Here is a 24,099-nt window from a genome sequence, read left to right as displayed (position 1 = left end):
TGTAATTAATTTGCATTCATAAGCTTTTACTGTAGTTCTTCCAGTATCATGCAATTCCATTGTCTTCATTAACCCATAATTTTATTAAAGATAGGCCATGTTTTAAATTTTTTAATTAAAACTTGATCAATGAATTTTAATATTCTGTGTCAGACAATCTTCAAAACTTCACAGACTTAAAAAGAATTGTAGGAATTTATTTTGTAAGTAGTGATTTCTTTTGGTGGCACTGGGGTTTTAACTCAGGACCTACACACTTGTAGGTAGGCATACTTACCACTTGAGCCACTCCACTAGCCTTTTTTTGTGATTTTTTTTTCAACCTAAGATCTATTTACCTGGATCTGACTTTGAATCACATCTTCCTGATCTCTGCCTCCTGAAGAGCTAGCATTACAGATATGAACCACAGGTTGCCAGCATGAAATTTTATTTTTGTTGTGTCCTTTCAATCATGTGTTCTTGTGTTTGCTGCAAAGCTTTACATTATATTATTTCTATGACATAGCCATCTATAAGAGTACAAAGGATATTGTGCCTTGATTGTGGTTTTACTTTTAATTTGCTTTAACTGATATAATGCTTTACTGATAAGAACAACACAGTGATTGTTAAGTTGGTAAATCACCATTTCCATTTCCATTTCAATGTTAAGTATATTATGTTTAAAGCATCTGATTGTGTTGGTTATTGTATCAAAAATTTATTCATTTAATTTTTGTTAATGCAGGTATATTTTTTATATTCTTTTAAAAATATTTGGCTGCAATAAGAAAACTTGAGATAACACTTGACATTTTTTTAAAATGTACAAATCAGTGCTGTTGAATTTAGGTACAATGTCAAACAACAGATGTCTAGAGCTTATTCACCTTGCATAACTGAAGCTTCAGGCCTATTTATTAGTAACTCCCCTTTACCCCATTCCTCAGTCATGGGAAACACCATTCCACTGTTTGATCCTATATGTTTAATTATTTTAGACATTTCAAATTAGTAGGATCAAGAAATGTTTGTCTTTCTTAACTGGTTTATCATTATTTCCTGAAGGTTCATCATTGTTGTACATGGCAAAATTTCCTGCTTTTAAGGCTGAATAGTATCTCATTGTAAGTATGCATATACCACATTTTTATCCATTCCTATATTGATGGACATTCAGGTTGTTTCCACATGAATAGTGATACAAAGATGGGAGTGCTAATGTCTTTTCAGGGTCATGATATAAATAATATGTCACATATCATATATATATATACATACATACATACAAACATACATAAATATGCAGATGCCATACAAGAAGGCAGAGAGAAATTCTACAGGCTTTGGTCAAATGCACTATGTTGGTCATCAAAAGGCTGAGTGGATATAGGATGGAGGAAAATATTCCAAGATTGAGAAAGGCAAAACCAAACTGAAGAGCAAAAATAACTCCCTAGTAGCCCCCAAACCTGACATCCAGGCTCTAAAAAATTCAGTGTTTTTGGTCCTCATATTCAAGACTGGCCTAAGAGAATGTTTCTTCAGAATATTTAAAGGTGGCTGTGAATGGATTTTAACCAAAACTACAAGAAGCTCTACACTGTGCTCAAGTACTGATTAGATAGATCCAACCGTTCCTCACACACAAGTGATGTGAACATATATGTACATATGATTTAGTTAATTACTTACTGGAATATTAAGTGCAATATTTGAAGTACAAAAATAAAGGAAAATGACACAAAAAGGTAATATTCATAGTCAAGAGAGACATATTCAAAACAATCAACAGAATTAAACACAAAGGATATAGACATTAAAATTTTCACTAGTCCATACCCTGAGCTCAAATTCTGGTTTCAAACAATTAACTTGGATCGTGCCACTGTTTCCTATGGAGTGAATATAGGAGTAGACTACAAGCCACCCTTGTTCAATATCCTTAGGAGACCCAATAGTTTTGATCTTTCTATCCTACTTGCTTGCTGTATTTGGACTCTTCTTTTTCAGCTGCATGGAAAAATGCATTTTTGTTAACTAGTATTTTTTTTCTACTTATATGTATCATCTTTCAGTGTCAGAATATAGACAGAATGCCCTAAAAATAAACTTAAATTAAGATCTTAACTTACTGGATTCATTGTTAGAATTCAGCAATCATTTTTTATCTAATATAACTCTGCTGGATTGAAGATGTGTGACATATAATGCATTAGCACAGTTGTTTAACTATATATAGGATAATTTTATTGAAAACTATTTAAAATGTTTCCTATACCTTATATAGTACATGAAGAATAATTGTTCCACAGGGAACAATTCCACAGGCATAAATTCTATATGCCTGTCCACAATATAGGTTTCATATTCTACAATGAAATAATGCCAATTCCTGTACATTTTTAGTTATTTTTCTTGAGATTGTACACTTTAATTAGTCATTCTTCATGGCAATACCAATGAAAATTGAGTAAACAGCCCGGATTTTCTCCTTTGTTATTTATTTTTCTATAACTCTCGTTCAGAGGAGGAAGTATATTTGCCTAGACTCTTTATGTACTCTACATTTTTTCTGTTTCAGGACCCCTGGAGTCTTTGAGATTGGGACAACACTGATGATATTGCTAAACTCCATAGTATTTGAATGTTAAATGCATGCTACATTGCCATAATTGCTCCATTTGTAGGTAGAGTAGAATATCTACATTCAGTGAGTCAGCTCCCACCTTCTATCAAAAGAATTTATCTAGATAAATTCTTGATTTATAATTTAAGCAAAATTCTAATTTTGAGGTGGTTAATGGGAATTTAAGCTACTTAAAGGTAAATAAGAGGTATTAATAACATCAAAATCACATTTATCCCTAAACGAAAAAGGTTTTTCAATCACTTTACTCCCAGCCAGATCTTTCATGCAAGTTGCCTCGAGAAAAATGCAAGTAATTAAAATTTCAAAAAATTGTACCTAGTTTGCTGAACTTTCATTGGATATATTAATGAACCGATGAGTACCAAAAACGAAATTTGTGTTGTGCTTTTTTAGCACATATAAATTGAATCATTCACAAAAACAAACTCTACCAAACTGGTACATATTACATATCAATATTTTCCCTCATTTCTCCAATGGAAGTTGGCTAAGAGAAGAGAACAAACAAATTTTTGAACATATGAGATGTCTTTTTAGGAGTGCTTACACAACATTCTAGAGTATCTAGTCACTTTAGTTTCAAAATCTTAGCTCTGCCTGGTAATGGAGGTAAAATGTGATCACACATATCAATCTCAGACCTATCAGAGTAAATTCTTTGCACGAATTGCTCTGCTTTTGTCAGTATAATCCAACAGCCAATTTTGCTCATTCTCTTGTCTTCTAAACTTGTTGTCAAAAAAACCAAACTCCAGATGCTTCAGCACATTTTTGTGTTTTGTAGGCTCTGTATATGCTCAAGTTTAATGTTATAGCTGTGATGCTCAGTACTCCCTTACATTGACATATATTTCCTAACAATCTGCAAGGAAGTATCTCTGAAAATAAAATTAAATTAGCAGGAATTTAATAGAAGTGGTTGCTACCTATAGCACTTACCAGTATCACCCCTACAGAAGTTACTGCTGCGCACATCTTCGGACAAAAAAGTAAAATATTCACATGTACCTCTCTTACATTTCACTTGTTTTGTTGCATTGGTATTCATCTTCGTATTGTATTTTTTTTATTATTCTGATGCATGGAATACACTGTGGCATTTACAAAAGTTCTGACAATGTATCAAGTATATCATACATGTATCCAACCCTCCTCACTCTCTTTTATCACCCTCCCCAATTTCTGGAACGGTTTCAACAGGGATCATTTTTGCATTTATCTACATGTGCACACAGTTTTTGCATCATATTCACCATCCTAGCCACTGATACCAACCTCCCCCCAACTCCTCCCCTCCCACTCCCCCCTCCCTACCCCGCCACAACCGGGCAGGACCTGTTTCACTCCCCCTTCTCCAATTTTGTAGAAGAAAAAAGAAAAAAACACTTTTGCTTATATAGCTACACAGGGTGTTTCCTTGTAATATTTCCATGTATGTATTTATTTTTAACTCCGACTGGCTCATTGCCTCTATTTTTTCTTCATTCTACCTTAGTCCCTTTGTTATGGTGGTTTCAGTTGGTTTAAGATTTCTACATTCATTCTTGTATAGAGAGTGTATCAACCATACTCATCTTCTGAGTTTTCTTCTTTTGCCTTAATCCCCTCATATGAGACCTTCCCATATGGTAGGTGATCAGTCTTTCATAATATTGCTATTTTTATATTAGGTCTATATTTCACATATGAGAGGAAAAGTGGTTGTTGACCTTCTGAGCCTGACTAAAACTTCACTTATGTTGGTGTTCTCCAGTTCCATCCATTTACCTGCGAATGACAAAATTTCATTCTTCTTTGTGGCTGAGTAAAATGCTATTGTATATAAACACCACATTTTCTTAATCCATTTGCCAGTAGTGGGGCATCTTGACTGTTTCCATAGCTTAGCTATTGTGAATAGTGCTGCAGTAACCATGGATGTGCAGGTGCATTTGTTTTAAGCTGACTCACATTCCTTTGGGTGTATCCTTACAAGTGTAGTATTGCTGGATCACATGGCAGTTCTATTGTTAGTTTTTTGAGAAGCCTCCATACTGTTTTCTAGAGTGGTTGTACTAATTTACATTTCCACCAGAAGTATATAAGGGCTCCCTTTTCTCTGCATCCTTGCTTGTCTTGTAGCAAAAGTCCTGAAACAGAAAATAAACATTTCTTATTATATGACTTACTCTCATCATTCTCATGTGCCCCCACTTAGTCCTACCATTATAGTTTCCCAAGCAATTTTTCTGATTCAGTGAAGGATGTTGGAATCAGGCCCCTCTGCCAGGAACAACAGCACTTTCAGTTTGTCTACTACTCCCAAAGCCATTGTTAAATTTTAAGCTTCAGAGTTAAGTCTTTCTTATCAGTTATCTGCTTACTGAATTGATTTATAAAATCTCACAATTTCTCCTGCCATTCTTAATGAAACTTTTTAAAGTGCTTTACTCTGTGATTGCTGGTCCATGTGACCAAATTATTTTTAATTTGTGAATTTAGTGAAATTCACAAAGCAATACCCTAAAGCTTAGTAAAATACGTTTATGGAAAAGCCTGATTTTTCTTTCTGTTTTCACCATTTTTCTTTCTGAAGATTAGCAGATGTAGCTACTTATTATAAGTGTGAAAACAAGAAAAGATAACAAGAAAAAATCTTTATTTTTCAGGATTCTAAAATCCTAAGGTTATAAGAACTATACAGAATCCAAATTAGAATTCTATGCTGAGAGGAGTCCATGCTGTGCTTGTTACTGTATACTTTATTTTCTGAAATAAGCTGTGATTTATTTAAAAATAAGGACAATATGAAGTACCAGGTTCAACATAGTCCACTCTCAATACCATTAAGAGATGCATGTATGAGCATTGGACGACATGCAGTATTAAGCGTACAATAAAGTTGATAAACAGTTTCTTGAAATACAATAAAACCAATACAAAAAGTATCTTCACAGAGTCTTTGAATAACTTTTTCCTAAGTAACTTCAGATATTGGCAGGGAAATAGCTGATTCCATTGCATAATTAAAATAATAGCTAACCAGCTGGAATCTCTTTGCTATTCAGATCCCTTTTCTCATAATGGCCTCTTCATAAGCCAATACAAGCAACTGAGAATCCTGACAACAAAACATTCTGACCCAATTATATACCATTTGCAGCTGTTTCAGTTTGGAGTTATACTAGATGCAGTAAATGAAACTTTAAAAATATGTATATAAAAATATGCATATGGTTTGAGAAATCAGGATGCCTTATAATGTCATGTACCCTGTAGATATGTATCCTCTGCTGTTTTATAAATGTGATTTAAAATCATAGGTTCCTTTTAATTGAAACCCCTTGAACCATTTCAGACAGGGTTAGGTCTTCATACTTTCATTAACTTTCACAATACTGATTAGGTCTTCCAACCAGAAGCTGTTGACAGCCTTTCAGTCTCAAATCTTTCATCAATTCATGCTTACATGACCTGAATAGAGCTTGTAATTTGCATGCCAAGTTGCCAAAATGCAGCTGTTACCATTTCCCTGACTGTACATAATTATCTTAAAATACAGGTTCTTCCAGGAAGACATAAAAAACTGCAGGGTAGAAAATGGCCACTTGTCCCATGCTCCTGCCCCTATATAATAAATCAGCTTCATTTGTTCCCCTTACTCCTGTTCTTTTAATCCATTTTCAGTGTAACATTCTCTTGCAATAAAAATGTCGGATTCCCTCTTAAACTTATTTATACCATTTGCTTCAAGTGCCATATGTTCCTCCTTATATTTTATATTTATTATCCATTCAACAAAACCTAACTAAAATCATTCACAATGAACTAAAATATGTAAGGAGTTGCATGTCCTACCTCATTTCACCTGATTTTCCTGAATCCACTGAATACATAATTCTTCCCCATTGTCTTTCCTTAATAACAAGGGTAACCTATACAGATAAGGAAATTTAGAAATCTTAAGTGGTTTACAAAGCTTCAAGGCTATTTGTAAGCTGACCATTTTGGAAAACAAAATAAATAAATGAGTAATTCTTTATATGTTCTCTGATTAACCAATTTATATCATGCAGTTTTCTTTCTGAAGCCTGAAAAAATAATTAAAAGTGAGAGCACACAAGGGAGGGGTGAGGATAGGTAAGACACCTAAAAAACTAGCTAGCATTTGTTGCCCTTAACGCAGAGAAACTAAAGCAGATACCTTAAAAGCAACTGAGGCCAATAGGAAAAGGGGACCAGGAACTAGAGAAAAGGTTAGATCAAAAAGAATTAACCTAGAAGGTAACACACACGCACAGGAAATCAATGTGAGTCAATGCCCTGTATAGCTATCCTTATCTCAACCAGCAAAAACCCTTGTTCCTTCCTATTATTGCTTATACTCTCTCTTCAACAAAATTAGAGATAAGGGCAAAATAGTTTCTGCTGGGTATTGAGGGGGTGGGGGGGAGAGGGAGGGGGCAGAGTGGGTGGTAAGGGAGGGGGTGGGGGCAGGGGGGAGAAATGACCCAAGCCTTGTATGCACATATGAATAACAAAAGAAAAAAAAAAAAGAAAACCTCCATAATTCCTACCTCATATTTTGAAAGAACAAAACCTTTGTTTTGCTAGATAGGTAGCTATTTATTTTGACCTCAAAACAACACTATTATGGACTTTTCACTATTTCCCAAAGGGAGAAATATTAAATTAATCAATTCAATAGAGTATTTTAATGAAACACCAAAGCTATTACCAAGAATTTTATTCTTTGATAATTGGTTTTTTAAACATGAAGTACAACGTTTTTTTTTTTTTTTTCATTTTTCTTTTATTATTCATATGTGCATACAAGGCTTGGTTCATTTCTCCCCCCTGCCCCCACCCCCTCCCTTACCACCCACTCCACCTCCTCCCTCTCCCCCACCTCAATACCCAGCAGAAACTATTTTGCCCTTATTTCTAATTTTGTTGTAGAGAGAGTATAAGCAATAATAGGAAGGAACAAGGGTTTTTGCTGGTTGAGATAAGGATAGCTATACAGGGCATTGACTCACATTGATTTCCTGTGCGTGGGTGTTACCTTCTAGGTTAAATCTTTTTGATCTAACCTTTTCTCTAGTTCCTGGTCCCCTTTTCCTATTGGCCTCAGTTACTTTAAGGTATCTGCTTTAGTTTCTCTGCATTAAGGGCATCAAATGCTAGCTAGTTTTTTAGGTGTCTTACCTATCCTCACCCCTCCCTTGTGTGCTCTCGCTTTTATCATGTGCTCATAGTCCAATCCCCTTGTTGTGTTTGCCCTTGATCTAATGTCCACATATGAGGGAGAACATACGATTTTTGGTCTTTTGGGCCAGGCTAACCTCACTCAGAATGATGTTCTCCAATTCCATCCATTTACCAGCAAATGATAACATTTCGTTCTTCTTCATGGCTGTATAAAATTCCATTGTGTATAGATACCACATTTTCTTAATCCATTCTATTCCCAAGAATTTTATTCTTTGATAATTGGTTTTTTAAACATGAAGTACAACGTTTTATTCCTCAGTTTTCAAAAATTTGAATTTCAATGAGCATCATTAAAATCACAGGAACAACTCTCTTTTTTTTCCCCTTGTATCATTTGTACCGCCTCATCTTCTAAGGAATGATATCCTTCCATTCTCAAATTAGAAAATGAAGCATTTCTGCTGTCAAATATTGCAGGGGACATTTAGTAAGTAATTTTAATAACAGAGTGAGAATTTTCACTTGGTGGACTATCAGCACTTTTCTTTTATAGATCCAGAGATGATGAAAAAGTTTTATAAATCAGACACAACTAATACTCATCATGATAATAGAAGTCATGCACTGAGCCAATTTGTTGTACTTGAGAAGAAATGGCTGAAAAAGACAAAGAAATTAAATGTGCAGATCAGGGAAAAATTTGGTGCAAAATCTGCCCATGTATAGTAAAAACTCAAAAACCTAATCTACACAAATTCTCCATTTTGATAGTCTGAGTTTTATTCCAATAATGAATATGAAAGTATACTTGTCATTCTTCTAAAATTTATAATTATAAACACTCTAAAAAATTAGGATATAATAATAAAATTCACACTTAAAGTTTTATCAAAATTTCGACTGGGAAGTTGCTCAACTTCTAAGAGTGGGAGTGGTTAAGAAAATTGAATTGAGCTTTCTGCATCAATATGTCATTTATAATTATATTAAATCAGAATTTGAAATTCAGTTAATTTAAAATCTGACTTTGCTCTCTTATTATTTTACCTATAAATGAAGAATAATCAAAAAGACAATTATATAGCATATTTATCTCTTAATGGTTATAGAAATTCAACAAACTAATCCTTGGTTTATGCATATATATTAGTGGAAATTATCTGGTTTATATGCAAGGTGCGTAGCCTTTCAAGTATTTTGATGTCAGGAAGACAATATGATTTTAGCATTACACTTTACCTGTCTTGACATGGTCAAATAATGGATACAAAGGACAAAAGATAATTTTAAACAATGGTAAGTATTGTTGAGTTCTTTTTAATTTACCACATAAACACTGAGTATATTTAGATATCAGGAGTTAGTTATACAATAAAAAGGCACAGATTTAAACACAACTGAAGATTAGTTGGGAATAGTGGTGCATATCTGTAATCCCAGGATGCAAGTGGCTGCTGCAGGAGGATCATGAGTTCAAGACCATCTTTGAACCAAAAACCTCTAACCCAACCCAACCCAAACCAAACCAAATGAAACCTCTAAACCACACAATTGAATGTATCTTAACATTCATGCCAATTTTTTTTAGCCTTTTAAAAAAATTTTTTGTTCTGCAGGATAGGTGTTCATTGTGGCATTTACAAATGTTCTTACAATATGTCAGATGTATCATACTCTATTTCACCCCCTCCACCATTCTCCTTTATCCTCCCCTCCCCATTCCTGGAGTAGTTTCAACAGGTATAATTTTTCCATTTACATACATGTGTACACAGTATTTGCATAATATTCACCCTCCCATGTTCACCTTTCCCCACCTTCTCTCCCACTGGTACAAACCCTCACAGCCCCCAGGAAGGACCTGTTCCATCCTCTTTTCTCAGATTTTTATATAGTTACAAAGAGTTTTTTTTTTTTTTTAAGATAGTTACACAGGGAATTTCTTTGTGACATTTTCATGTACATATGTATTATAACCTGAAATGTTTCATCTCTTCTTTTTCCCTCTTTCTACCTTAGTCCCCTTATGGTGGCTTCAACAGCTTTAAAAATTCTGTATTCATTCTTGTATAGAGAGTACATCAACCATATTCACTGTCTTAACTTCCTTCTTTTACCCTCCCCCTGTCACATTCACACCTATTATTTTTTCCTTGTTAAGAATATGACAACCTAGACATACAGCATAGTTTTTTAAAAAATGTGACTCTTAACTAAGAAAATCCAAGTTCTAACATGAAGAAAATTCTGGGGACAATGTGCTAGAGCACAATTGTCAAAGCTTGAATACCTGGTAGAAAGTAGAAGACAGAAAATTACTTATGGTCAGTCATATTGCACTAGTCAGTTAGTATATTCTCAGAAGGAACATTGAGAAATAAATTTTTTGAGTCTCCTAGGCTCCCTGTAATAACACAACAGCAATTTATAAAGGAAATCTCAGTGGACCTGAAACAGTTTTATATTTCCAAGGATCCTAAACACTTCTAAAGATTAATTTATCCATTAGGAATTTAATTACTAAATTGGCCATTTTTGTCTGTATCCAAAGAAGTTTTTCTTTTTGAAAGATAGATGGCTTGTAGGAGCTGTTTAAAATGTGCCTAATTATTTCATTATTATTTTGAAATTCTATTTTTGAAGACAAATTAGAAAAAGTAAAAAAGGGTTTTATTTTGCTTTGTGATTGTTTTTCAGTCCATGCTCAAAATATTCTCATAATGCAAAAGATACTTTTTCTCCTTTCTTTGTCACAATAGAAGCATGTTTACAATAGAATCTCTGGTGACTCCAACACTTGCGATTTCAAATTATCTGCTCAACAGCAGCCACTCCAAAACAAACTGGGTTTTAAATTCTCAATTTAAGGAATCATTTAAGCAGAAGATATAATCAAAACATCTTTTGTAATTATATGAGTGATTCACATAAAATTATCAGGAATTATATTAATGTATCTGGTTATTAAACTTTGTTGGATTAACATGATTATACCACGTTTGTTGTCAGGAATCAATATGCTGCTCAGAGTCTTAATTATTTAAGATGATTAGAAGTAAATATGATTTTTCTTCTACCTGTACTTCTTATTATATTGTTGGTAAAACTCTATTGATGTGCTTTGCCTTGCTTTCCTACTGTTCTTCCATTGATGTTCATTTAAATTGCTAAACACCTTCCAGAACCATAGAGTGGTCTCATAGTAATAGGATAAGAAACAGTTTCTTTACATGTTCCATATATTCTTGGGCCTAGCATATTGAGTTTAATCTTTTACTTCTAGGAAGACCACATTTAGTACATTCCAGAAGCTATGCTTTTGATAACTCTCCCACATATTTAAGTTAATTGTAGGAATATTCCTTATAATACATATTCATAGTAGACTGAAAACACTGGCATTGTGGTTAACATCACATTCCCTAACATACTCTTAATTTCAAAAGTAAACATTTCACAAAACTCTTTATGCTAACATCCAGTTGTATGCTGCCAGGAAATATATGCTACATTGAATAAAGTCAGAAGGATGTTCCCTTTACCCTTTATTCATTCAGCTTCTCTCTGCTTGTCTTTTTTCCTTCTTTTCCCCAAATCCCAACAATATACATTGAAATATAAGAAGAAATGAAGACCTTTCCTCCAAAAGTAATAAGTAATCAAATATGAGTTGATAAATATTAATTATATAAAACAGTACTTTTAATATATTCCAGTGTTTAAAATACATGCTAAATAAAATAATGCCCAAGTCAAGAGGGCTGAGTATGGATAAGTACGAATGTTCTAGTGGCATCATAAGAAAAATAAAAGATCCTGCCATACAAAAGTAATTGATACTAGATGTATCCTCTTGATTTTAAAAAATAAAACTAGAAAACCAAAGAAAGCTAAGATTTAATAATTTTTAGACTAAGATAATAAGCAGTATAAGGCTATGAACCTGAGCAATGGAAAAGAAGAGATAAGGCCTAACATCATTGTACCTTCCCTACTTCAGGCATCTCAGGACCACAGTGCAGACAGGAAAAAGTAAGTAGAGAATAGAATGAGCTTACTGAGATGAAGAAACAAAGACAAATGTTCAATGAGCATGAAACAGCTAAAACTTGGGGTAGATTATTGGAAAGAAAGCTATACCAAGATATTACATGAACTATGAAGGAACAAGATTTGACTCTTTAAAAAGCTTCTGAACAACAAAAGAAATGGCCACCCACAGAATAGGAGAAAATCTTTGCTAGCTATATGTCAAACATGGGGTGATAACCAGAATATGCAGGGTGCTCAAAAAACTAAACTCCCCCAAAATCAATGACCTAATAAAGAAATGGGCAACTGAACTAAACAACTTTTTCAAAGAAAGAAGTCCAAATGGCAAAAAGCACATGAAAAAATGCTCACCATCCCTGGCCATAAAGGAAGTGCAAATCAAAACCACACTAAAATTACATGTCACTCCTGTTAGAGTAGCTACCACCAAGAACACCACCAAGAACAAAGGTTGGCGAGGATGTGGAGAAAAAGGAATCCTCAAAAACTGCTAGTGGGAATGTAAGCTAGTACAATCACTATGGAAAACAACATGTAGACTCCTTAAAAAACTAAAAATAGATCTGCCATATAATCCAGCAATACTACTCTTAGGGATATACCTGAAGGAATGTGAGTCAGGTTACTACAAAGGCACCTACACACCTATATTTATTGTAGCACTATTCGTAATAGCTAAGCTATGGAAACAGCCAAAATGCCCCACTACTGATGAATGGATTAAGAAAATGTGGTATTTATACACAATGGAATTTTACTCATCCATGAAGAAAAATGAAATCTTATCATTCACAAGTAAGTGGATGGAACTGGAGAACATTATTCTGAGTGGGGTGAGCCAGGCTCAGAAGGCCAAAAATCGTATGTTCTCCCTCATATGCAGACTTTAGATCTAGGGCAAATACAGCAATGTGGTCAAACCTGGGTCACATGATAAGGGGAGAGCACACACGGGAGGTATGGGGATAGGCAAGAAACCCAAAACATATTGGTATTTGATGTCCCCACTGCAGAGGAACTAACACAGAAATCTTAAAGCAACAGAGGTCAGTATGAGAAGGGGATCAGGAAGTAGTGAAAAGGTCGGTTAGAGATGAATCAACTGGGGATGTGACACATTTGTACATGGAAACAATGCTAGGAATCTCTCTGTATAGCTATCCTTATTTCAACTAGCAAAAATGCTATGTCTTTCTTATTATTGCTTATACTTTCTTCAACAAAATTAGAGATTAGGGCAGAACAGATTCTGCCTGGAAGCGAGGAGGGGTGGGAAGGTGAGGCAGGCAGGAGGTAGTGGGGAGAAATGGCCAAACAATGTATGCGCATATGAATAAACAAAAAAAAAAACAAGAAAAATGTCATGTTTATACACAATGGAATTTTACTCAGCCACAAAGAAGAATGAGTTTTTTGTCATTTGCAGATAAATGGATGGAACTGGAGAACATCATCTTAAGTAAAGTTAGTCAGGTTCAGAAGGCTAAAAGCTGCACATTCTCCCTCATATGCTAATTATAGACCTAAAATAAATGTAGCAATATTATGTGGCACAAGTCTTACTAAAGGGAGGCTGTACATGGGAGGGATAGGGCAAGGGAAGGAAACCAAAAACATGAATGTGGTTGATGTGTTTACTATGCAGGAATGAATATAGAAACCTTAAACTACCCAGGGCCACCATAGGAAGGGAAATACAGAGGAGTTAAGAGGATTGGTAGAGATGAACCAACTAGGGTTATAATACATATATGCATGGAAACAACATGAGGAATCTCCCTGTGTAGCTATCTTTATCTCAAATTAGCAAAATGCCATGTTTCTCTTTTTATCTTTTATCTTTTTTCTTCTACAAAATTGGAAGACAGGCGGGCAGAACAGGTTCCGCCTGGGGGGAGGAGTTGGCACTGGTGAGAGAGGAGAGGTGGTGTGAAGAAGGTAGGAAGATGAATATGGTGCAAATAATGTACACACATGTATGAAAATGCAATAATGGTACCTGTTCAAATTGTTCTAGGAAACAGGGGAGGGAGAATGAAAGAGAGCAGTGGAAAGGGTGAATTCAATATGATATATTTGATACATTTGACCCTAGTTATAAACTCATGTTAATCTGCCATGATTTCATGAATGCAAAATATAAGATGCCTGATTCAGAGATAAAGAACAAAATAAATGGACAGTTAATTAATGATAGAAAATTATTCTTCTGAAATATGTGAACAAAGAAGAACTGAAATAAATGAAGTTAAATAAAACTGATTTTTTTCTTAATTTTTATTTGTTCAGACAGAAAATTGTATGATATGAAATTGCATGTATTTATTTTTTGGTTATACCATAGTGATATGATGCTGCTTAAACTTGGATTCTAGTTAAATATATAAATCTTAAATCCTAAGGCAACCATTAAAAAATTTTATTAAAAAGTTTAAGTAATAAGCTAACAGCAGCAATAAAATGGAATAAAAGCATATAAAATACTGAATTAAGCTAAAATGAGGTAGAAAAATGGAAAAATGATGTCAAATAATACAATATAGAAACTGTCTAGCAAATTGATAGATTTTATACTAATCTTATCAGTAATCACATTAAATGCAAAACATCTATTAAAAGATATAAACTAGGTCAGATGATGAAGACTCTCTTACGCTGTTTATAAGAAACACATTTTGAATATAAATATTGCACAAATTTTGATGCATTAAAAGTGTAGAAGACTATAATGCATACAAACTAAAAGAAAGTTGAAGTAAATTTTTAATATCAAGAATCTACATCTCATGATAAGAAATGTTCCAACTAATGATTTTCAGGGATAAATAAATATCTTTAAAATTCTGGAGTGAATAACTGATGAATCTGAAAAAATATACAAAGTCACAAATGTACTAAGAGACATTAACACTTTATCTTACTAACTGATTAGGATGAGTAAACAGAAAATTCATTAATTTGTAATTAATGTAATTATGTACATTCATAATGTACATCACCATCAACCAATTTAGTCTACTTTATGTTTATAAAATACTTCATCTTAGAGCAAAATATGTGTATCTGTACACATGGAGTAGTGCACCTGGACTGGTCACCATTAGAGAATAAATTGAGCCATAAACACACTCTATCAAACTGAAAATAATAAAACTGAAGAAGTATAATTTAATACCATAATGAAATCTCAGAAGAAATAAAAACCAGAAAGATATGTGATATACCAAAAATATTTGCAAATTAGACATCACTTTTCTAACTACCATGGCTGGTCTCACCAAGACGACTCTCAGTTTTAGTGTGAAGAATAAACCTTTAATCCTGGAATGTGTTGGTCCTAATAAGTAACAAAAATGAGTTTTGAAGCTGGGCCTTCTTCACATGTATGCATTTTAATCTGTGATGAATTAGATAAACATCCCAGAGTCTTTTCTTTTCTTTACATCCTGCTTTCTTTCATGTATACATGTGTGTGTTCCACTAGGATAGTTTTGCTTAACCCATTCATAAAATTTTTCTACAGTATTTTCTTCTAGAACTCTTAGCATTCCAGATTTTACATTTTAATCTAAGAGCCATGCAGTTAAGTTTTACACTGATATAATGGAAGTGTTAATATTCCATTTTCCCACGATGGTTTTCCAGTTGTTTCCACATTTAATCACTTGGGAACTTGATCCAAAATCAATTGACCATACATGTGAATGTCTAGTTTTTTTATACTTTATAATGTCTATTTAATCTGTACATTTAACAGACCACAGTGTTCACACCACATTACACAATCTCTTGATAATAGTCTTTATAGTAAACTTCATATCTGTTAGCATAAACCCTCAAACTATACTCATTTGTACATATTTTAGGACTAGATAATTTCTACAAAAATTCTTCTAATAATTTAATTTAGATTGATTTACATCTATCAATTTGTGGTTTTTCACAATATTATACCTATCAATCCATAAGAATAATTAATGTCTATATTTATTTCCCTTAATAAATTTATCTCAGTATATTTTCAGCTTTAATGGGAAAATTTTTCCAAATATTTTGCTAAGTACACTGTTTTAATTTTTATATGACTGTAAATTATGTCACTTTTACTCTACTTTTCTATAGCTTATTGAGAATATATAGAAATACAACAAAACAAATTTTTAATAATATGGTATCCTGTAACCTTGTTAAATTCAATTGTTAGATATAATTTTAAAAGTTTTTTACAATGTTTAGAGAAGCTCAGATTACTGATTTTTTTCATTTATTGTTGTGCTGGGTGAGGGTACATTGTGACATTTACAAAGGTTCTTACAATGTATCAAATATTTTGAGCTATTACAAGGATTTGTTTCCATAGGTTTTCTACATAATAATAATGCAGCTTTAGCTGCATATGTGCATACATACACAAATTTTGATATGCTGTATATTCATTTTCATTAAACTAAAATTATTTTTAAATTTCCATAAAGTTTTTTCTTTGACCCATGGGTTATGTTGGAGAAAAGTGTTGATAAAGCAGACCTGAGAGTACCACTCTGAGAAAGACCTTCTCAGAGTTGACTTGACTGATGTCTAACAAGGTGGATTTTGTGGAGAGAATTGCTTTTATTTCCTGGTTTATGAAAGTGGATCATTGTGCCTGAATTGTTTGTATAAACATTGCATATTATGTTAAACATCTGTTTGCCTTTTTAGAGTCTGGAATTTGGGTACAGGCTAAGCATAGGGTGCCTATGTGATCAGCATGTCAAGAAAAACCTTAGGCCCTGAATTTCTAATGAGCTTCCTAGTAGCATTTCAACAATTCAGTGTTGAAGAATTTCCCGCATCTTGGTGACTCCACCAGGAGGACTACCAGAAGCATGTGCCTCATTTCTCTGGGTTTTACTCCCATGTTTCTTTTTACTTTGCTGATTTTGATTTCTGTCATTTCACTAGAATAAATCAGTGTGATTTATGCTGAGTGCTGAATTCTCATAGCAAATCTATGAGACTAATCTGCCCATATAATTTCAATCCATCTTATTAGCTACAACTCTTACTTATTAATGAATTAATATTGAACTCTAAATTCCTAAGTCATGTAGATAAAAACAAAATAGGCTTAACAGAGAGTAAATTTTTGTGGCCCATATCGTTTAACTGACTTTCTAAGAGATGAGTGTAAACCATTTTTCCTTAATATCAAGAGGATATTTTCAATAATGTGAATCTAATATTTACAGTCAAGATTGTCATAGCTTGTGATTTTTTAAGAAAAGATTGTTATAGTCCTATTTCAAAAGTATATGCTGCCATAAAAATTAGGTTTAGTCAAGCAAGAAAATAATATCTAATGCGGGAATTGAATTTGATAATTCAGAGGGATTTTACTAATACTTTATGAAGCAGTAAACTATTAAGCTTCATTGGTTTGTGAAAGCCATCTCCTGTTAAGTAGTTGAAGTTAAAAACACAAACAGATGATTTTATGAGAAAATAGAAGTGCTGTCATTTTCAAATTCCTAAGAACAAGTGTAAGCAGTATTGTAAGACAAAGTAGGAAGGGGAACATCCTTAAAACCTGAGAGTTTGAAATTTTTGTAGATATAGGAAAAAATAGGATAAGATGAGTTGACTTTGAATAAGCAATTCATTTATTCATTCATTCATTGTATGATTAGTTTCTAACATGTTTCATACTGTTCTAAATTTTGGGATAATGAATATAGTGGTGAACAAAAAAACACTGTAATGTAGCTTATAGTCTAGTAGACAAAAGCAGTCAACAGCCAAATATATAAAAACCATAAATGATATAATAGTTATCTAGAAAATAAAGTCCATTTAATGATAGAGAGTACTTGGGGAGCAGACTAAATGGTCAGATAAGGGTCATCTGAGTTGGTACTTAAGAAAGACCTGAATGAAATGAAGAGGACATATCTATCAATAAAATAATTTTCCGCAGAGAGATGATATTTAGTATAAAGACCAAGGGAGGTAGCAGTCTTAATATGTTTTAATATGGAGTGTCAAAAGACATCGCTGCAGCTGTAACAATTTTTTTCAACTTCTGCACTATTGACACTTTGGTCTAGATAAAGGTCCTGATGATTTTATTCTGCATTATACAATGTTTAGCAGAATCTCTGCCCTTTCCGTACTAGATTCCAATAGTAACCCCACACACATCTATTAGCTGTAATATTAAAGATGTCTCCAAGTGTTGTAAATATCTCAGGGGAAGATGACACTAAAATTACCTTTCCTTTCTCCCCCACTCTCACTGTTTAGAAGCAATGGATAGAACATAGAGAACCAGATACCCTCTCTAAAGAGGGAGAGCTAGAAGTCATATAAGCCAGGACCCTGTAGGACATCTTAACACCTTAATTGCAGTGAATGGAGCAAAAGAGATTGACATGGAAAAGGAAATTCTTTCATTAGTTTCCAACAAGGCATTCTATTGATTTAATTACATTGATAATTATTAAAGTGAACATTGAATGTTATCATATAATCAAATGATCTAAAGATATGAATCATATTTTACATCCAGTTAATAAATGCAGCACTGGATTAGAATTGATAAATTTCCTCCATAGATATGATAGAACAATTTCATGCAAAATGTAGTTTTTTGAAACTTAAGAGAAGAATACCTGTGAGACATCAGTAAACTCTCCATATCCTTCATGCTCCTCCCGTACAGCAGGTACCAGCCAGTGTCTGGAGTGAGCTACATGTTGGGAAACCAAAGATGAATAATGCATTTCCTCTTCTGTGGAGAGTGGATTATGAGAAGCCTATAAGAGCTGGACATAAGCAAGGCGAGATGCAGCTCAGTTGCTTTTCCTAAAATGTTTATCTGTAGGCTGAGATTGGCACAGCCCCTGGCCACAGAAAAGGAAAATGCAGAACAGCTGCTTCTCCTAAATTGTTTATTTTCAGAAAAGCAGGAACACAGGTTTCTCTTGTTACAGTGTCAGGTTCTCCCTGAGAACCTCTGCTCTACCCTGTTTACTACTGGATATAAAAGACTCACTGAAGCAGGATGTGAGGCTTTTGCTTTTGGGTTTTTTTGCTTTGAGGCTTTTGCTTTTGGCTTTTGGGCTTTTGGCTTTTTTGGTGTGTGAGGCTTTTGGAAGGGAAAAGAATTGTTGAAGGGAAAAGAGTTGCTGAAGGGAAAATGAATTGCTGAAGGAAAAGTGGTAGAGGGAGATTGCCAAAGGAAAGAGAATTGCTAAAGGGAAATTGCTAAAGGGGAATTGCTAAAGAGGGGTTGATAGAAAGTCTGCACTGAGAACTTTATAATAAACTTTAGAAAAGCTAAGCTAAATAAAATCTAAAGAGAGAACATGAGGCAGTGCAAGTCTGGGGACAAAGAGTTGGAGAGAGATTATGCTAAAGAACAGCTAACAGAAATCATGGGACAGAGCAAGACTAAGGAAAGAGATTTTAAAGAACAGAAAAGAAGACAATAAAGGCAAGGTTTTAAGGAAAGACTTTAAAAGCAAGGTTTTAAAGAACTGCAAAGGAGTAAGGCCTTAAAGAATAAAGATAGCGATAAGAAGCAGAGTAAAATGAAGAGAATAATAGAGAAAAGAAGCAATGAAGGTTGTGCATCTCCACCTGAGCGCCCAACACACCTGGACCCAACTTTCTGTCTGTCTGTCTATTCTCTGTTCTTTCTGCATCTCCAGTGTCCCCCAGTTAGCCCAAGTTATGTTCAGTAACAACAAGAAGCGAGAGAAGGCTCGCCCAACAAGGGAGTGAGAAAATGCACCACTCTTCCTTCAAAGAATTTTCTGATAGACAGTCTGACATACCTGTGTATTTATAATTATAAATAGTGGACTGCATGTTAAAATCAAAGTGTAGGATCAAGGCAAGTGCGTTCGTCTTCTATTTGGGAGCTTTTTAAATTTGTATTTTGTTTTATTTTTGTGCAGTATTGGGGACTGAACCCAGAACCTTCAGCAAGTGAGGAAAATACTGTACCACTGAACCGTGCCTGTAACCCTTTTGTTTGAACTTTGGTTTTGAGATAGGATCTTTCTAACTTTGCTTGCTCTGTCTCAAATTCATGGTCATCCTGCCTCTGCCTCCTGAGTAGCTGGGATTATAGTCATGAACCACCACATCTGGCTTTTTTTCTGTTTTACAGAAAATGTGCTACAAAGATTAAAAAAACACAAGAATGATAGTATTTAAAATTGAATCTATAATTGGACAGAAAAAAAATTACTCTGATTCTGGAAGAATTTTCTTGAAATTTTAAAGGAAAACCATTACTAATAATAACCAGGTTAAAATCTATCAAGAACACAGTTCCTGGCAAGGATACACATGAAGAATGAAGAATATCAGCTGTTAGTCACCAGGCTGGTATTTTGGGAGACAGTCACCTAGCTTGCAGGAAAGAAGCCATGACCTTTGTGACTATATGACTGTCTGTAAATTTGACCTTTTGTTTTGTTGTTCAGACAAAGCCTGCCTGGGAAACTTATAAGGTGGTCTACAGGTAAACTCAGAGCCCTGTAAGCCATCCTTCCCTACCCTTTTAGAGGCATAGAAGTGAACTATGCTCATTATAATACTCAATTGTCAACCTACAGGCATTTCTAGCTACCATTTTTTAAATGTGAAATATAGGAAGAAGTATGACATCATGCATGACCAAGAATGTACTCACTGCTATATGTGATGAGAAGTCTGTCCTACATGAATCTGTATGAGTTTTTCCAGTGACAGCCCCTTTTTGTTTGCTTCTGGGGACACCATTTAGGAATAGATCCCCTGTTCTCTCCCTACTCGCTGCAGGTAAGAAACTTCATTCTTCTGTTTTCTGGTTGCTCTGATCAGTTTTTCACTCACCAAGAGTCAAACCCACTGGTTTCAGCTACATAAACACCTTCCAGGCTACTGGTTCTGGGAGTGAAATAAAGAGGATCACAGATTCTGATACTTATTTTCATTGACCTGTATCCTGACACCTCAACACCCAATACTGAAATTACAGTATATGTTACTGTAAGTAACAAATGAGATGATATATCATATTATTTTTCAGCAAATATTTACTTCCCTGCCCCTCTCTTCCTTTCCTATGGCAAATGATACCTTTCTCAACTTTGGGAATGACCACCTGAATTGACTAGCATATAGATGTAAGCAAATGTGATATAAGGGAGGTATTAAATTGCTTTTTTGTTTGGCATTCTTCCTGTCCTTTTACCATCTGCCATGAAAAGAGCATATCTTAGGCTCAGATTGAAAAAATCAGTAGAAACCAATGCTCCTGAAGCAAAACCACCAGCAATGAGGAAAACAGTGATTATTCTTACAGCTCTTTGCAGTTTTGTCAAGCTTGGCAAGTTGGAAGTTGTTTTGATACTCAGCATTATTATAATGGAAATCTTACTAAAACTCATGGTGTCATGTATACTTCAGTCAACTGGTGCTACAATACAACAGTTATTTACCATTCCATACCTCAGTGTCTTAAAACAACAATAATTTATTCTCATGAACCCATATGTCTGTTGGAATAGTTTTGCAGATCCAAGCCAAGATGGTGGGGTGAAATCAGGCAGGTTGTAGCCCACTGGGTGGATATTCATAGCACTAAGGTCTCTGCATTAGCTAGCATGGGACTGCTGCTAGGTAGGTTTATTGGGATGTCCTAACTCAAGGAGCAGCAGTCACCTTAGACATGGGTAGAAGAATCAATAAGTTCCAGAAGATATTGGCTAAAGATAGTATTTTTCATTCCACACTAGGAAATGAATATCAGGTCCTCAAAATACTTCTAAAAGGAATCCAGTAATGTTTGACACTTTTGATACATAACACTTTGTAAAATTTATCTTTCATCAGCTATCTCATATTGATGTCAGGCATAAAAAAGGACAAACAAAAACAAATTAGGACCCTTACAGCTTAGGCTCAGAACTGCAACATGCCATTCTCCAAAAGCACAAAAGCAGGTCAAATGTCCAATCCAAAAAAATCTAAGGACTAAAGCCATGAAGAAGTCATGAAGTGAATGTGATGGCAAGAGGATAGGGACTTGGGAGCCAATTAGTCTGTCATTTTACATACTTCAATAAGAAAATACATGCTAAGTTAATGCAGGATTTCTTGTCTCTTTAAAAAGAGACAAATTCTTGAATTTGGCTGGGAGTGTAGTTGAATATTAGAGCATTCCCTAGTAATGGCAAGCACTGCAAAATAAAGTGAAATAAAATGAATCATTTACTTTTGTGAAGCAGTAAGATAGTGTTTCTCAAAAGAAGGCTACTTGTCACCATTTGGTTAAGATTTGTCTGAGATGATTATTATATATGCTAAATCCTGAGTCACATCCAGAATCTCTGGAAATGAGGCTTAGAGACACCATTTCACATCCTTCACCCTCAAATGATTCTAATGTAAAAAATACTGTTTTCTCTAAGCTTGCAAAATAATCCTTTGCTAGTCTGTGGCATACACTACATTTTTTTAAAATTTCTTGCATTCTTTTTAAATTTCTTGCTTTAAAAAAAGTATTCATTCAATGATAAAGACTATAAGTCACCACTGCCCAGAGCTCTCTTTTCCCAGTGTCACATTGCTAATATCGATGCTAGTTGTGTCATATCCTGATGCTCCTAAAACTGCCAGTGTAGTCCTGTGCTTTGTGCAAACATACATGATTATACATCAAAAGCTGTAAATGGTACCTTGAAAAATGTAATAAAATTAAATTAAAGACATTTTATTATTTGTTGCTTACACAAAATCATATCTATATGCTTTACCCAGAAGTCAGTTTTAGAGATACAAGTACAAATATTTAATCTTCCACTATCCAGAATATATATCAATTTCTAGTTTTCTTAGATACCTAGAGGCAGAATGTCTACAACCTTACACTTAACAGTGGATTAACTGAACATTCAAAAGTAAATTATGATGAATATTTAGACTTTAATTTATACTCATATTCTTTTAACTTTATGCCAGGTAGACATTAACATATATAATCTTCAAGAACTTGATAGAAATGCTTCAAATATTATAAATATTTAATCAAACCTTTCCTAAAAAACTACACATATGCATGGAAACAACACAAGGAATCTCTCTGTATAACTATCTTCATCTCAAAGTAGCAAAAATGCTGTTTCTCTTATTATCTTTTATGTTTTGTCTTCAACAATATCAGAGAACAAGAAGGCAGAACAGGCTCTGCAAAGGGTGGGGAGAGGTAGTCCAAATAATGTATACACATGTAAGTAAATGTAAAAGCAATAAAATTAAGATTAAAAAAAATCTAAGATTTTCTCATAAGTAGTTTGAGGAAAGGTTATCAATGACTTGTCACTCTATAAAAAATGTAAAAAAAAAAAAGAGAAAGTCAACTATGTAAATGATGTATGTAGTTACATACTTTGTAACTAAAGGCCTTAATAATCTAGTAGTTTGTAATAGTCACAGTATTTTTAGACAAGAAAACAATCTATATACTTACTCTGTCCAACACACTTTACTTTATATTTATAAGGCAAAAGATTATATGTAATGATCTTTCTAATTTATTTCCAAGTAAGTTGCTATGAGGTGGGATTCCTTCATCAGTTGCAAGCGCTTAAATATCTTCTAAATCCATATTTTATTGCTGCTATATTGAAGACAAATTTTTATCCCGTTGTTGAAGTCTTCATAGGGTGGAGTTACCTGCCAGTAATCACAATGTTTTCCTCTATTCCTCTTATACGGCTGTTTTGAATGCATGCTTCTCTTATTGTTTTTAATTTTTATTTATTCATATGTGCATACAATGTTTGGGTCATTTCTCCCTTCTTCCCCTTTCCCTTATCTCCCTACCCCCTCCCTCTCTTCCCCTACCTCCTCGCTACCCGGCAGAAACTATTTTGCCCTTATCTCTAATTTTGTTGAAGAGAGAGTATAAGAATAATAGGAAGGACCAAGGGTTTTTGCTAGTTGAGATAAGGATAGCTATACAGGGAGTTGACTCACATTGATTTCCTGTGCACATGTGTTATGTTCTAAGCTAATTCTTCTTGAACTAACCTTTTCTCTAGTGCTTATTATTTTTAAGCTAGAATTAATCCACTTGAAAAAATCATAGCCGAAATCTAATTTTGATTCATATAATAATAACACTTTTGTGCATGCACACCTAATCAACAGGAAACAGTGTACCATCCAATTACATTTTCTAT

At 34.0% G+C, this 24,099-nt stretch overlaps 1 long non-coding RNA gene across 1 annotated transcript; it reads right to left on the bottom strand.

Moving 5' to 3' along the window:
* Positions 1 to 3,970: 3,970 nt before the first annotated feature.
* On the bottom strand, positions 3,971 to 18,846 carry LOC141423056 (uncharacterized). The gene is made up of 3 exons (XR_012447714.1): positions 18,532 to 18,846; positions 6,473 to 6,549; positions 3,971 to 4,764 (listed from the first exon to the last, which is right to left on the bottom strand). It is a non-coding gene; the product is annotated as an uncharacterized lncRNA (long non-coding RNA).
* Between the last annotated feature and the right edge of the window lie 5,253 nt (positions 18,847 to 24,099).

The sequence above is a fragment of the Castor canadensis genome, chromosome 5, assembly GCF_047511655.1.
Source record: "Castor canadensis chromosome 5, mCasCan1.hap1v2, whole genome shotgun sequence".
NCBI lineage: Eukaryota > Metazoa > Chordata > Mammalia > Rodentia > Castoridae > Castor > Castor canadensis.
Note: the sequence above shows the minus strand (reverse complement) of the source record. Positions and strands in the feature narration are given on the sequence as shown.